Source organism: Argentina anserina, unplaced genomic scaffold (genome assembly GCF_933775445.1).
Source record: "Argentina anserina unplaced genomic scaffold, drPotAnse1.1, whole genome shotgun sequence".
Classification (NCBI taxonomy): domain Eukaryota; kingdom Viridiplantae; phylum Streptophyta; class Magnoliopsida; order Rosales; family Rosaceae; genus Argentina; species Argentina anserina.
The window spans coordinates 521,331-534,804 of NW_026089419.1; the positions used below are offsets into that span (position 1 = coordinate 521,331).

The 13,474-nt window shown below is 35.8% G+C and overlaps 1 non-coding gene across 1 annotated transcript; it reads left to right on the top strand.

The window, feature by feature from the left end:
* The first annotated feature begins 583 nt into the window (after positions 1 to 583).
* Positions 584 to 690, top strand: LOC126804556 (small nucleolar RNA R71). Its single transcript, XR_007673453.1, has one exon. It is a non-coding gene; the product is annotated as a small nucleolar RNA R71 (small nucleolar RNA).
* Positions 691 to 13,474: the final 12,784 nt, after the last annotated feature.

Below are 13,474 nucleotides of genomic sequence, written 5' to 3' on the forward strand. Positions count from 1 at the left end.
AGGTGAAGATGCATTATTCGAACCATGAACATTAGAGTTAAAGGGAGCAGAACCTTGAGGTACCTGAGGCCTCACAAACAAACCTGAAGGACGAGGTCCTTGACCTTGAGCATTGGATGGTTGAGCATTGTTGCTCCAACGAAAATTTGGATGGTCTCTAAGTCCAGGATTGTATGTGTTCGAGTATGGATCGTACCTAGGCCTTTGTTGCCCCATAAAGTTCAACTCTTCTTCAGTCATTGCACCATTTGGACAATTGTCAGTCGTGTGATCTTTGAAAGAACAAATGCCACATGCTTGAGGGGTGATGCTCGAACCATTGAATGCCTTGACTAGCACGTCAAGCTTCCTTTCTAAAGTAGCCATCTGATTCCTTGCATCAACATCATACACCCCACGGCTCTTGCTTCCTCTCTTCTCCTTGGAACTAAATTGGCGATTGTTGTCAGCCAAGTCATCGATCAAGGTGTAAGCTTCTTGACCGGTTTTGTTCATGAATGTGCAGCCACATGCCGAGTCCACCATGCTCTTATTGGTGGTGTCGAGTCCTTCATAGAAGAATTGCACCAAGTCATCCAACGAAATACCATGGTGAGGGCACTTCCTTTGTAGTTCCTGAAATTCCTCCCAAGCCTCATAGAGTGAATCACCATCTTTTTGAGTGAAGTTCTGAATCTCCCTCCTAAGTCTTTTCGTGAGTTGAGCAGGGAAGAATTGCTTCAAGAACCTCCTAGTCATCTCGTCCCATGTAGTGATGATTCCTGCAGGCAAAGAATATAACCAACGTTTAGCATCATCCTTAAGGGTAAATGGAAACAAAAGCAACCTCAAGCCTTCTTGAGAAAGATGATGAATTGATTGGAGCTTGCAAATGTCCAAGAACTCCCTAAGGTGAACATTAGGGTCTTCCATTGAAGAGCCAGAGTACTTAGGCAGCTGCCCAAGCAATTGAACGGGAATGGAGAAATTAGCTTCATCAGGTGGAGTGAAAGCAATGCGTGAGGGTGATTCCGGGGTGGTAGGAATGAATGCATTCTTTAGTGCCATTGGAGCACCAACAGGAATTATGTCACGGCCCGCAATTGTGTCTAAGTCTGACTTGAAGGCGAAGGGAAAGGAAAGATCCTCCTCTTCTTCTGATCTAGGTGAAGAGTTTAAGATTGAATTGCTTGGAGATGTTTCGAAATTCAAAGGTCTACTTATGAAAGAGTTGTTTAAATCTCTAAGTGCTTGAATTCGATCCTTGAGCTCTTGTGTCTTCTTAGAAAATTCGGACATGCATAGTACCTGTTTATATGAAAGGTAACGAGTTAGCCTTGAAGAATACATAATGGATACATAAAATTCGTGCCTTCCCTTAGTCATACACACGCACACTTATGGGGGAAGGGCACGGCAACTATGTTGTTTACAAAGCGTTAGTTCTTTACGTTTTCACAAGTTCATACAATTCACAAGTTCTTATTGCTATTTCAATGATTGAACGATCGATTGATTCTAAGTTGTAAACCAAGGTGGACGTGCGGCCTAAGTATGGATGCCTAGACACAAGATCAAGTCTTTGTTTCAGAAGGCCTTTAGCTCAATCAGAGATAGTGAACATGGTAGGACTCATTTGTTGAACTACGGAGAGCGAACTCCCTATCGACTCCATCACCGAGATGTATGTCAGTCAGTAGTTCTCTGAGATCCAATTTTGGTCCCATGCACCAGAGTAATAAAAGAGCGTGCCCCTTACTCAGCTGGACTTAACCTCATGTGTTAGACAAATCTCCAAGTGTTAATAAAAGCCGCCCTCGACCTCATGCAAACTCGAGAGCTAGCATGAAGGGTTAAGGCTAATATTAACAAAAGGGACTTTACCTATTCCGTTCGATTTACAACCTACAACAATCATTCATTCAAGCACCAAAACAACAACCTAAGATACATTACTATATGTTACACGAAATAAGAATAAGATTGAGAATATACAAATGTACAATATAAACAATGAATTCGTAGTAAAAGTTAGGGATCCATCTCTAATGGATCCCCGGCAACGGCGCCATTTGATGAATGCTCGATTACTCGACATCAATATTTAACCCTGAACACATCATAGTAGTATAAAGCAAGAGGGTATCGTTCACAAACCGGGGATCCAGCCAGGGCTTAGGATCACAATACTTACACGAATTCATAAAGGTTTTAAGGTTTGAGATAGATTTTGGATTGAATCATAAAAACAGTAAATAAAACCTAAACTAATATATACATGTGATCAACCAACCAACACATAAACAATCACCAAAACAAATCACATAGAGGGAATCGAACCAAGTCTATGTCCATTCTTAGTATCATGCCGAGACATACATTGAGCAACCAAGGATGGATCATGCATTTAGGGTTCTAAGCAGTAACCTAGACACATAGACACTTAACACATTCAATCACAACCAAGCAGCCATAATCGAAATTCTAACATGTTCATCTTAATCATGTAATCTCAAAGTCATGCACATTGAATTCATCAAGTATGTCACTTACTTAACCAACAACCATGCAATTCGAAAATCACATAAACAAGAATAAACATGTTCTTAGCATAAGTCTTTAATCCAACAACCTAAATATCATGCTACAAGCATAGTCATAACACATAGGCATCGAAAATTGTTCACACATGTATTCGGCAGAAACCAAAAACCGAAAATCATAAAACCAAAAACATAAATTTCGAATCCTCTATATAAATTGAATCAAGTAGCTATTTCATAGACAAAATTGATACAAGACTACTCTAAACAAATCGCAACTTCATCCATGAACAAGAACAAAACCAAAACCGAAATTAAACAAGAGTGAATCATGGTTACACTTTATAAATCAAGCAATCCACAAGTGTAGCCGAGACTTCTATGGATGAAACCTTCTTCACAAGCGTGTTTGAAGGCTATTGATAGGTGGGGAATGATGGAATCGGTTTTAGGATTTCTTGGAATGGTGAAGGATGAATTCGGCAGAGCTTATGGCTGTGTTTTTGTGTAGGGTTGATGATGTTGCTGAATGGAGAGGCCGGCCTCTATATATAGAGGTGTAGGAAGCCTTCTTGCGTGCTAAAAGGAAATAGAATCCAATTGGGAAACTGAAATCCTCTTTGTTATGGATTTGATTTATGTACTCCATATCCATCTTGATGTAGGAAACCAAGTCCAATAGGGAGATCTCTTTAAGGGCTGCACGGCAATCTCTTGGTCCAACTAGGAGTAGCTAGGCTGGCCTCCTCTTCTCCTTCTTCAACTCGAATATGATTTCCTTGTTCAACTAGGAATGCAACTCGGCAGCTCTCCTTTCTTTCCAAATATGATTTGTCTTTCCTGAAAAGAAATCGTCGATTAAGAAATAGGAAAGAATGAAAATAGGAAAGTAGAGTCCTAGTCGAGTAAGGAATCCTAGCTCAATCAGGAGTTCTAACACTTAGCACAATTTCATCATCAAATCATCTAAAATCGAAATAGCTCTACCTAGAACATACATATATCAAATATAAACCTAAAACAACTAAACAAGAAGTAACAAAGCATAAGAATAGGGCATATAAACATTAAGAACGTCACACTTTGTGCTCCTATCAATACTCAGTTTGAAAGAAACACACTCCCACACTTGCAAAACTCTCAAATACAATAGAAACTCGCATCAGAAGCCTTACAGAAAGATACTCAAACGAGAAATGAAAAGATACACAATTGGAATAGTAAAGATACGCAAACGATGTAAAGATATACAATTGGAATAGTAAAGATACGCAAACGATGTAAAGATACTCAGTTTGAAAGAAACACACTCCCACACTTGCAAAACTCTCAAATTCAATAGAAACTCGCATCAGAAAGCCTTACAGAAAGATACTCAAACGAGAAATGAAAAGATACACAATTGGAATAGTAAAGATACGCAAACGATGTAAAGATACACAATTAGAATAGTAAAGATACGCAAACGATGTAAAGATACTCAGTTTGAAAGAAACACACTCCCACACTTGCAAAACTCTCAAATTCAATAGAAACTCGCATCAGAAAGCCTTACAGAAAGATACTCAAACGAGAAATGAAAAGATACACAATTGAAATAGTAAAGATACGCAAACGATGTAAAGATACACAATTGGAATAGTAAAGATACGCAAACGATGTAAAGATACTCAGTTTGAAAGAAACACACTCCCACACTTGCAAAACTCTCAAATACAATAGAAACTCGCATCAGAATCGTTACAGAAAGATACTCAAACGAGAAATGAAAAGATACACAATTGGAATAGTAAAGATACGCAAACGATGTAAAGATACTCAGTTTGAAAGAAACACACTCCCACACTTGCAAAACTATCAAATTTAATAGAAACTCGCATCACAAGCCTTACAGAAAGATACTCAAACGAGAAATGAAAAGATACACAATTGGAATAGTAAAGATACGCAAACGATGTAAAGATACTCAGTTTGAAAGAAACACACTCCCACACTTGCAAAACTCTCAAATACAATAGAAACTCGCATCAGAAACCTTACAGAAAGATACTCAAACGAGAAATGAAAAGATACACAATTGGAATACTAAAGATACGCAAACGATGTAAAGATACACAATTGGAATAGTAAAGATACGCAAACGATGGAAAGATACTCAGTTTGAAAGAAACACACTCCCACACTTGCAAAACTCTCAAATACAATAGAAACTCGCATCAGAAACCTTACAGAAAGATACTCAAACGAGAAATGAAAAGATACACAATTGGAATACTAAAGATACGCAAACGATGTAAAGATACACAATTGGAATAGTAAAGATACGCAAACGATGTAAAGATACTCAGTTTGAAAGAAACACACTCCCACACTTGCAAAACTCTCAAATTTATTAGAAACTCGCATCACAAGCCTTACAGAAAGATACTCAAACGAGAAATGAAAAGATACACAATTGGAATAGTAAAGATACGCACACGATGTAAAGATACTCAGTGTGAAACAAACACACTGCCACACTTGCAAAACTCTCAAATACAATAGAAACTCGCATCAGAAGCCTTACAGAAAGATACTCAAACGAGAAATGAAAAGATACACAATTGGAATAGTAAAGATACGCAAACGATGTAAAGATACACAATTAGAATAGTAAAGATACGCAAACGATGTAAAGATACTCAGTTTGAAAGAAACACACTCCCACACTTGCAAAACTCTCAAATACAATAGAAACTCGCATCAGAAGCCTTACAGAAAGATACTCAAACGAGAAATGAAAAGATACACAATTGGAATAGTAAAGATACGCAAACGATGTAAAGATACACAATTGGAATAGTAAAGATACGCAAACGATGTAAAGATACTCAGTTTGAAAGAAACACACTCCCACACTTGCAAAACTCTCAAATACAATAGAAACTCGCATCAGAAGCCTTACAGAAAGATACTCAAACGAGAAATGAAAAGATACACAATTGGAATAGTAAAGATACGCAAACGATGTAAAGATACACAATTGGAATAGTAAAGATACGCAAACGATGTAAAGATACTCAGTTTGAAAGAAACACACTCCCACACTTGCAAAACTCTCAAATTCAATAGAAACTCGCATCCGAAAGCCTTACAGAAAAATACTCAAACGAGAAATGAAAAGATACACAATTGGAATAGTAAAGATACGCAAACGATGTAAAGATACACAATTGGAATAGTAAAGATACGCAAACGATGTAAAGATACTCAGTTTGAAAGAAACACACTCCCACACTTGCAAAACTCTCAAATACAATAGAAACTCGCATCAGAAGCATTACAGAAAGATACTCAAACGAGAAATGAAAAGATACACAATTGGAATAGTAAAGATACGCAAACGATGTAAAGATACACAATTGGAATAGTAAACATACGCAAACGATGTAAAGCTACTCAGTTTAAAAAGAAACACACTCCCACACTTGCAAAACTCTCAAATTCAATAGAAACTCGCATCAGAAAGCCTTACAGAAAGATACTCAAACGAGAAATGAAAAGATACCCAATTGGAATAGTAAAGAGACGCAAACGATGTAAAGATACTCCGTTTGAAAGAAACACACTCCCACACTTGCAAAACTCTCAAATACAATAGAAACTCGCATCAGAAGCCATACAGAAAGATACTCAAACGAGAATTGAAAAGATACACAATTGGAATAGTAAAGATACGCAAACGATGTAAAGATACACAATTAGAATAGTAAAGATACGCAAACGATGTAAAGATACTCATTTTGAAAGAAACACACTCCCACACTTGCAAAACTCTCAAATACAATAGAAACTCGCATCAGAAGCCTTACAGAAAGATACTCAAACGAGAAATGAAAAGATACACAATTGGAATAGTAAAGATACGCAAACGATGTAAAGATACACAATTGGAATAGTAAAGATACGCAAACGATGTAAAGATACTCAGTTTGAAAGAAACACACTCCCAAACTTGCAAAACTCTTAAATACAATAGAAACTCGCATCAGAAGCCTTACAGAAAGATACTCAAACGAGAAATGAAAAAATACACAATTGGAATAGTAAAGATACGCAAACGATGTAAAGATACACAATTGGAATAGTAAAGATACGCAAACGATGTAAAGATACTCAGTTTGAAAGAAACACACTCCCACACTTGCAAAACTCTCAAATTTAATAGAAACTCGCATCACAAGCCTTAAAGAAAGATACTCAAACGAGAAATGAAAAGATACACAATTGGAATAGTAAAGATACGCAAACGATGTAAAGATACACAATTAGAATAGTAAACATACGCAAACGATGTAAAGCTACTCAGTTTAAAAAGAAACACACTCCCACACTTGCAAAACTCTCAAATTCAATAGAAACTCGCATCAGAAAGCCTTACAGAAAGATACTCAAACGAGAAATGAAAAGATACCCAATTGGAATAGTAAAGATACGCAAACGATGTAAAGATACACAATTGGAAAAGTAAAGATACGCAAACGATGTAAAGATACTCAGTTTGAAAGAAACACACTCCCACACTTGTAAAACTCTCAAATACAATAGAAACTCGCATCAGAAGCCATACAGAAAGATACTCAAACGAGAAATGAAAAGATACACAATTGGAATAGTAAAGATACGCAAACGATGTAAAGATACTCAGTGTGAAAGAAACACACTGCCACACTTGCAAAACTCTCAAATACAATAGAAACTCGCATCAGAAGCCTTACAGAAAGATACTCAAACGAGAAATGAAAAGATACACAATTGGAATAGTAAAGATACGCAAACGATGTAAAGATACTCAGTTTAAAAAGAAACACACTCCCACACTTGCAAAACTCTCAAATTCAATAGAAACTCGCATCAGAAAGCCTTACAGAAAGATACTCAAACGAGAAATGAAAAGATACCCAATTGGAATAGTAAAGAGACGCAAACGATGTAAAGATACTCCGTTTGAAAGAAACACACTCCCACACTTGCAAAACTCTCAAATACAATAGAAACTCGCATCAGAAGCCATACAGAAAGATACTCAAACGAGAATTGAAAAGATACACAATTGGAATAGTAAAGATACGCAAACGATGTAAAGATACACAATTAGAATAGTAAAGATACGCAAACGATGTAAAGATACTCAGTTTGAAAGAAACACACTCCCACACTTGCAAAACTCTCAAATACAATAGAAACTCGCATCAGAAGCCTTACAGAAAGATACTCAAACGAGAAATGAAAAGATACACAATTGGAATAGTAAAGATACGCAAACGATGTAAAGATACACAATTGGAATAGTAAAGATACGCAAACGATGTAAAGATACTCAGTTTGAAAGAAACACACTCCCACACTTGCAAAACTCTCAAATTCAATAGAAACTCGCATCAGAAAGCCTTACAGAAAGATACTCAAACGAGAAATGAAAAGATACCCAATTGGAATAGTAAAGATACGCAAACGATGTAAAGATACTCCGTTTGAAAGAAACACACTCCCACACTTGCAAAACTCTCAAATACAATAGAAACTCGCATCAGAAGCCATACAGAAAGATACTCAAACGAGAATTGAAAAGATACACAATTGGAATAGTAAAGATACGCAAACGATGTAAAGATACACAATTAGAATAGTAAAGATACGCAAACGATGTAAAGATACTCAGTTTGAAAGAAACACACTCCCACACTTGCAAAACTCTCAAATACAATAGAAACTCGCATCAGAAGCCTTACAGAAAGATACTCAAACGAGAAATGAAAAGATACACAATTGGAATAGTAAAGATACGCAAACGATGTAAAGATACACAATTGGAATAGTAAAGATACGCAAACGATGTAAAGATACTCAGTTTGAAAGAAACACACTCCCACACTTGCAAAACTCTCAAATTCAATAGAAACTCGCATCAGAAAGCCTTACAGAAAGATACTCAAACGAGAAATGAAAAGATACACAATTGGAATAGTAAAGATACGCAAACGATGTAAAGATACACAATTGGAATAGTAAAGATACGCAAACGATGTAAAGATACTCAGTTTGAAAGAAACACACTCCCACACTTGCAAAACTCTCAAATTCAATAGAAACTCGCATCCGAAAGCCTTACAGAAAAATACTCAAACGAGAAATGAAAAGATACACAATTGGAATAGTAAAGATACGCAAACGATGTAAAGATACACAATTGGAATAGTAAAGATACGCAAACGATGTAAAGATACTCAGTTTGAAAGAAACACACTCCCACACTTGCAAAACTCTCAAATACAATAGAAACTCGCATCAGAAGCATTACAGAAAGATACTCAAACGAGAAATGAAAAGATACACAATTGGAATAGTAAAGATACGCAAACGATGTAAAGATACACAATTGGAATAGTAAACATACGCAAACGATGTAAAGCTACTCAGTTTAAAAAGAAACACACTCCCACACTTGCAAAACTCTCAAATTCAATAGAAACTCGCATCAGAAAGCCTTACAGAAAGATACTCAAACGAGAAATGAAAAGATACACAATTGGAATAGTAAAGATACGCAAACGATGTAAAGATACACAATTGGAATAGTAAAGATACGCAAACGATGTAAAGATACTCAGTTTGAAAGAAACACACTCCCACACTTGCAAAACTCTCAAATTCAATAGAAACTCGCATCCGAAAGCCTTACAGAAAAATACTCAAACGAGAAATGAAAAGATACACAATTGGAATAGTAAAGATACGCAAACGATGTAAAGATACACAATTGGAATAGTAAAGATACGCAAACGATGTAAAGATACTCAGTTTGAAAGAAACACACTCCCACACTTGCAAAACTCTCAAATACAATAGAAACTCGCATCAGAAGCATTACAGAAAGATACTCAAACGAGAAATGAAAAGATACACAATTGGAATAGTAAAGATACGCAAACGATGTAAAGATACACAATTGGAATAGTAAACATACGCAAACGATGTAAAGCTACTCAGTTTAAAAAGAAACACACTCCCACACTTGCAAAACTCTCAAATTCAATAGAAACTCGCATCAGAAAGCCTTACAGAAAGATACTCAAACGAGAAATGAAAACATACACAATTGGAATAGTAAAGATACGCAAACGATGTAAAGATACACAATTGGAATAGTAAAGATACGCAAACGATGTAAAGATACTCAGTTTGAAAGAAACACACTCCCACACTTGCAAAACTCTCAAATTTAATAGAAACTCGCATCACAAGCCTTACAGAAAGATACTCAAACGAGAAATGAAAAGATACACAATTGGAATAGTAAAGATACGCAAACGATGTAAAGATACACAATTAGAATAGTAAACATACGCAAACGATGTAAAGCTACTCAGTTTAAAAAGAAACACACTCCCACACTTGCAAAACTCTCAAATTCAATAGAAACTCGCATCAGAAAGCCTTACAGAAAGATACTCAAACGAGAAATGAAAAGATACCCAATTGGAATAGTAAAGATACGCAAACGATGTAAAGATACACAATTGGAAAAGTAAAGATACGCAAACGATGTAAAGATACTCAGTTTGAAAGAAACACACTCCCACACTTGTAAAACTCTCAAATACAATAGAAACTCGCATCAGAAGCCATACAGAAAGATACTCAAACGAGAAATGAAAAGATACACAATTGGAATAGTAAAGATACGCAAACGATGTAAAGATACTCAGTGTGAAAGAAACACACTGCCACACTTGCAAAACTCTCAAATACAATAGAAACTCGCATCAGAAGCCTTACAGAAAGATACTCAAACGAGAAATGAAAAGATACACAATTGGAATAGTAAAGATACGCAAACGATGTAAAGATACACAATTGGAATAGTAAAGATACGCAAACGATGTAAAGATACTCAGTTTAAAAAGAAACACACTCCCACACTTGCAAAACTCTCAAATTCAATAGAAACTCGCATCAGAAAGCCTTACAGAAAGATACTCAAACGAGAAATGAAAAGATACCCAATTGGAATAGTAAAGATACGCAAACGATGTAAAGATACTCAGTTTAAAAGAAACAAACTCCCACACTTGCAAAACTCTCAAATACAATAGAAACTCGCATCAGAAGCCTTACAGAAAGATACTCAAACGAGAAATGAAAAGATACACAATTGGAATAGTAAAGATACGCAAACGATGTAAAGATACACAATTGGAATAGTAAAGATACGCAAACGATGTAAAGATACTCAGTTTGAAAGAAACACACTCCCACACTTGCAAAACTCTCAAATTCAATAGAAACTCGCATCAGAAAGCCTTACAGAAAGATACTCAAACGAGAAATGAAAAGATACCCAATTGGAATAGTAAACATACGCAAACGATGTAAAGATACTCAGTTTAATAGAAACAAACTCCCACACTTGCAAAACTCTCAAATACAATAGAAACTCGCATCAGAAGCCTTACAGAAAGATACTCAAACGAGAAATGAAAAGATACACAATTGGAATAGTAAAGATACGCAAACGATGTAAAGATACACAATTGGAATAGTAAAGATACGCAAACGATGTAAAGATACTCAGTTTGAAAGAAACACACTCCCACACTTGCAAAACTCTCAAATTCAATAGAAACTCGCATCAGAAAGCCTTACAGAAAGATACTCAAACGAGAAATGAAAAGATACCCAATTGGAATAGTAAAGATACGCAAACGATGTAAAGATACTCCGTTTGAAAGAAACACACTCCCACACTTGCAAAACTCTCAAATACAATAGAAACTCGCATCAGAAGCCATACAGAAAGATACTCAAACGAGAATTGAAAAGATACACAATTGGAATAGTAAAGATACGCAAACGATGTAAAGATACACAATTAGAATAGTAAAGATACGCAAACGATGTAAAGATACTCAGTTTGAAAGAAACACACTCCCACACTTGCAAAACTCTCAAATACAATAGAAACTCGCATCAGAAGCCTTACAGAAAGATACTCAAACGAGAAATGAAAAGATACACAATTGGAATAGTAAAGATACGCAAACGATGTAAAGATACACAATTGGAATAGTAAAGATACGCAAACGATGTAAAGATACTCAGTTTGAAAGAAACACACTCCCACACTTGCAAAACTCTCAAATACAATAGAAACTCGCATCAGAAGCCTTACAGAAAGATACTCAAACGAGAAATGAAAAGATACACAATTGGAATAGTAAAGATACGCAAACGATGTAAAGATACACAATTGGAATAGTAAAGATACGCAAACGATGTAAAGATACTCAGTTTGAAAGAAACACACTCCCACACTTGCAAAACTCTCAAATACAATAGAAACTCGCATCAGAAGCATTACAGAAAGATACTCAAACGAGAAATGAAAAGATACACAATTGGAATAGTAAAGATACGCAAACGATGTAAAGATACACAATTGGAATAGTAAACATACGCAAACGATGTAAAGCTACTCAGTTTAAAAAGAAACACACTCCCACACTTGCAAAACTCTCAAATTCAATAGAAACTCGCATCAGAAAGCCTTACAGAAAGATACTCAAACGAGAAATGAAAAGATACCCAATTTGAATAGTAAAGATACGCAAACGATGTAAAGATACTCCGTTTGAAAGAAACACACTCCCACACTTGCAAAACTCTCAAATACAATAGAAACTCGCATCAGAAGCCATACAGAAAGATACTCAAACGAGAATTGAAAAGATACACAATTGGAATAGTAAAGATACGCAAACGATGTAAAGATACACAATTTGAATAGTAAAGATACGCAAACGATGTAAAGATACTCAGTTTGAAAGAAACACACTCCCACACTTGCAAAACTCTCAAATACAATAGAAACTCGCATCAGAAGCCTTACAGAAAGATACTCAAACGAGAAATGAAAAGATACACAATTGGAATAGTAAAGATACGCAAACGATGTAAAGATACACAATTGGAATAGTAAAGATACGCAAACGATGTAAAGATACTCAGTTTGAAAGAAACACACTCCCAAACTTGCAAAACTCTTAAATACAATAGAAACTCGCATCAGAAGCCTTACAGAAAGATACTCAAACGAGAAATGAAAAAATACACAATTGGAATAGTAAAGATACGCAAACGATGTAAAGATACACAATTGGAATAGTAAAGATACGCAAACGATGTAAAGATACTCAGTTTGAAAGAAACACACTCCCACACTTGCAAAACTCTCAAATTTAATAGAAACTCGCATCACAAGCCTTACAGAAAGATACTCAAACGAGAAATGAAAAGATACACAATTGGAATAGTAAAGATACGCAAACGATGTAAAGATACACAATTAGAATAGTAAACATACGCAAACGATATAAAGCTACTCAGTTTAAAAAGAAACACACTCCCACACTTGCAAAACTCTCAAATTCAATAGAAACTCGCATCAGAAAGCCTTACAGAAAGATACTCAAACGAGAAATGAAAAGATACCCAATTGGAATAGTAAAGATACGCAAACGATGTAAAGATACACAATTGGAAAAGTAAAGATACGCAAACGATGTAAAGATACTCAGTTTGAAAGAAACACACTCCCACACTTGTAAAACTCTCAAATACAATAGAAACTCGCATCAGAAGCCATACAGAAAGATACTCAAACGAGAAATGAAAAGATACACAATTGGAATAGTAAAGATACGCAAACGATGTAAAGATACTCAGTTTAAAAAGAAACACACTCCCACACTTGCAAAACTCTCAAATTCAATAGAAACTCGCATCAGAAAGCCTTACAGAAAGATACTCAAACGAGAAATGAAAAGATACCCAATTGGAATAGTAAAGATACGCAAACGATGTAAAGATACTCAGTTTAAAAGAAACAAACTCCCACACTTGCAAAACTCTCA